Here is a 3,817-nt window from a genome sequence, read left to right on the forward strand (position 1 = left end):
TGCCGCAACTACTGAAGCCCACGTGCCTAGAGCCCGTGCTCCACAAAGAGAGAAGACACCGCAATGAGAAGCCCGCGCACCGCAACGAAGAGTAGCCCCCGCTCGCCGCAACTAGAGAAAGCCCGCGGGCAGTAACAAAGACCCAGTGCAGCCAAAAAATAAATTAATAAATTTTTTAAAAAAAGAAAGAAAGAAACGATCTGAGGACCCGAATGCCTGCGTCCCAGGCAAGCACGCAGTACCCCCTGTCCTCCTGGACTCCCACCTCTTCTGTGAGCGCTCTGGGGCCTGCAGGCTGTCACTCCTGGGTTCAGCACCCTTGGGCACCAGGAACCAGGCCCCACAGGTTTAGTGGGGTTGGGGCGATTCACGCACCTGCCTGTAAGTCCCTCTGTGGGCGCTGGAGAAACTCAGTGTCCTAGCAAGACACAGCAAAAGCAGCCAGCAAGAAAGCGTGTGTCACCAAGCTGGCACCGTCCCCTGCCCCAGGCTGTGGTGCAGACCCAGGCACTGTGGGGAAAGGGCCTTCGAACAATCGGGCTTTGTCTGTCCCCAGCGCCCAGTGCCAGGCTCCTGTCGGTTCCATCTCTCAAGCCCTCTTCCGGGCAGGTGGACCGGCAGCTGCGTCAATAGCTTCCCTTTATCTCTATCTGAGAGCCCTGCTGCTGTCCTTTGATGGTCCGCCCACCTCTGCCCGGATATCAGGACTCTTGACCCTCCTGCTTCCCCTCCTCCAAGTCTCTCGGTGTCCAGCTCTCTCCCTGGCCATGGCGGGGGCTGCCTCCGTATCTGTCTCTGTTTGTGTCTCTCCACCCCCCTGCCTCTTTCTCCATATTTTTCTCTGTATCTCTGTCTTTCTCCTTGCTTTTCCAAGTCTCCGTTGACACTCTCTAAATCTCTCTTCTTACCTCTCCTAGGTGCCACCTGCGTTTCCAGGAGAAGCATGTGTATGCACAGAGGGGAGTTAGCTCCTGCAGAAGGGATGGCATGGGAGAAGGCAGCGGGGAAGCTAGTGGGACCCAGGAGGATTTCAGGACTTGTTGATGAGATTTAACGTGTACAGAGAGACATAGAAATAAACAGGAATGCAGGAAAAGTGTGATGAGAAACGGGGGTCCAGGAAGCTCTGGGGGGATCCGGGAAGATTTGAAGAGGTGTCTTTAAACTTGGGCTTTTTAGTCAGGAGGAGAGAGGTAGTTAAACGGTCTGGTGCGTGCAGGGAAATGGCAGACTGGCATTACCTGGAGGAATGGGTGTACGTGCGGCCGCCTGGAGGGAAATGGGTGTGATGATCACAGGAACGGGCAGGACGGAAGATGGAAGCTTCTGGGAAAGTCATTGGGTGATAAGTACAGCTGCTATGAATAATGTCCACCTCGGCACCAGCTTGGGCCTGGCACTATGCGTAGCATTGAGTTCTTGCCTTAAATCTAATTGCTACCACCTTTGCTTGTCCCCTGTCACTCTGGGATGAAAATCAACTTGGCATTTGATATATGCTCTGGGGCTGCTCCGCTTGCCCCCCAGTTTCCCCCAGGCCCTTCTCACTCATCTCCCCACTGAACTCAGCATCTTCTTCTCAGGACCCACCATCCTCCCAGGTACCAGGTTGGACCGCCCATGGCCCATGGATCCCCAAGTCCTACCCACTGCCTCCTCTCTCCGTGTGGCCCCTTCTCTCCATCCCTATGTCCCTGGTCCCAGCTCAGACCTGCTTCTCTCCCACCTGGACCATTACCCCAAACTCTTCCCCTTCTCCGTATCCTTCACTTGACCTCAGAGGCATCTTCCTGTGTCAGAGCTGACATTGCCTCTGTCTGACTCACAGCCCTGGCCTGGGTCCCCCAGCCTCTCCAGGACAAAGTCCCAGCCCTTCAGCATCCAGAGCAGCACTGGCCAAAAGAAATATGCACATGCCACGTACACATGCACTTTTTAAAAAAAATAAATTTATTTCTTTTTGGCTGCATTGCGCCTTCATCGCTGCCTGCGGGCTTTCTTTAGCTGCGGGGAGCGGGAGCTACTCTTCGCTGCGGTGCAAAGGCTTCTCATTGCGGTGGCTTCTCTTGTGGAGCGCGGGCTCTAGGCTCGTGGGCTTCAGTAGTTGTGGCACGCGGGCTCAGTAGTTGTGGCTCGCGGGCTCTAGAGCGCAGGCTCAGTAGTTGCGATGCATGGGTTTTGTTGCTTCGCGGCACGTGGGATCTTCCCAGACCAGGGCTCGAACCCGTGTCCCCTGCATTGGCAGGCGGATTCTTAACCACCGCGCCACCAGGGAAGTCCCCACATGCACTTTTAAATTTTCCAGGAGCCACCATTTTTTTTTAAAGTAAAAAAAAAAATCCCAAAAAACAAGAGTTCATTTTAACATCTCATTCGGCCCAATACATCTGAAACAATATTATTCCAATGTGAAATCAAAATACAATTTTATTTTTGATTTTTAAAGATTTATTATTTATTTATTTATTTAATGTATTTTGGCCGCTTCGGGTCTTAGTTGCAGCACACGGGGTCTTCACTGAGGCATGCGGGATCTTTCGTTGCGGCACGCGGGCTCTTCGTTGTGGTGCGCGGGCTTCTCTCTAGTTGTGGCATTTGGGTTTTCTCTCTCTAGTTGTGGCGCCCGGGCTCCAGGTCGCATAGGCTCTGTAGTTGTGGTGTGCGGGTACCAGAGCACGTGGGGCCTGTAGTTTGCAGCACAGGGCCTCTTGTTGAGGCGCGCGAGCTCAGTAGTTGTGGCCCATGGGCTCAGTTGCCCCGAGGCACGTGGGATACTGGCTCCCGGACCAGGGATCGAACCCACATTCCCTGCATTGCAAGGTGGGCTCTTTACCACTGGACCACCAGAGAAGTCCCCAAAATACAGTTTTAAAGAGGTGGTTTGCTTTCTTATTTTTTGCATGATAAGTGTTTGGAATCCGATGTGTCTTTTACACTTACAGCACAACTTAGTTGGAGCTGCCACAGTTCACGAGTCAGGAGCCGCCAAGGCGAGTGGCTGCCATATTCTCAGTGCAGCTCTGCCCACTTGTCTTTTTGTGCTCCAGCCATGGAGATTACTTGAAGCTTTCCTGAACCTCTAGGCCTTTGCCTATGCTATTGCCACCTCCCAGAATGCTCTTCCCACCTTCTCCTGGTAACAACTTGTCCTTCAAGTCTTTGCTTAAACATTACCTCCTTCAGGAAGACTTCCTTGAAGGGAAGTCACCCAACTTCCAACCCTCTGCAGGTGGGTTAGTCACTCTCATCTAAGATTCCACAGCAGGTGCCTCCTTCATGTCACCCTGGATGGTGACCATCTGGATCCACATCCATCTCCCCCACTGGACCATGAGCTCCTTGAGGGCAGGCACTGGTTCTGACTCACCTCTCTGTCCCAAGCACCAGCACAGGACTCGGCCCAGAGGAAGCCTTAGGAAATGTTGACCAAATGACTAAATGACTTCATTACTCCCACTCCTGTTTTACAGAAAAGAAAACTGAGGCTCAGAGAAAGGAATTTCATTGCTCAACCTCAAACACCCAGGAAGCGGTAGAGCCGGAATTGGAACTCAACTTCCAACATGGCGGTGGACATGGCCCATCTCTTGGGGCCCCCTCTGGTTCCACCTTACTATAATATGGGATGGGTGGATTTGGGAGGAGTTTTTGAGAGCCCTGTGGGAAAGGAGGGAGGTGGTAGGCAGTGGGGAGTGGAAGAACCTCTAAGAGAGAGAATGAAGTCCCCAACTCTAGGCATTTGCCAGTGGCCTTCATGGTTTTTCCATCCCCACATGCCATGCATGCTTATTTATGGGATGTTTTTCTCCAAAGTGAC

At 52.8% G+C, this 3,817-nt stretch overlaps 1 long non-coding RNA gene across 1 annotated transcript in view; it reads left to right on the top strand.

The window, feature by feature from the left end:
• The window catches only part of LOC129391440 (uncharacterized), a 17,058-nt gene extending 13,241 nt beyond the window's left edge, over positions 1–3,817 (top strand). Inside the window, exon 3 of the long non-coding RNA XR_008615593.1 lies at positions 3,471–3,817. This is a non-coding gene — a long non-coding RNA (uncharacterized lncRNA). The remainder of the gene's footprint in view (positions 1–3,470) is intronic.

Source organism: Physeter macrocephalus, chromosome 17 (genome assembly GCF_002837175.3).
Source record: "Physeter macrocephalus isolate SW-GA chromosome 17, ASM283717v5, whole genome shotgun sequence".
Taxonomy (NCBI): domain Eukaryota; kingdom Metazoa; phylum Chordata; class Mammalia; order Artiodactyla; family Physeteridae; genus Physeter; species Physeter macrocephalus.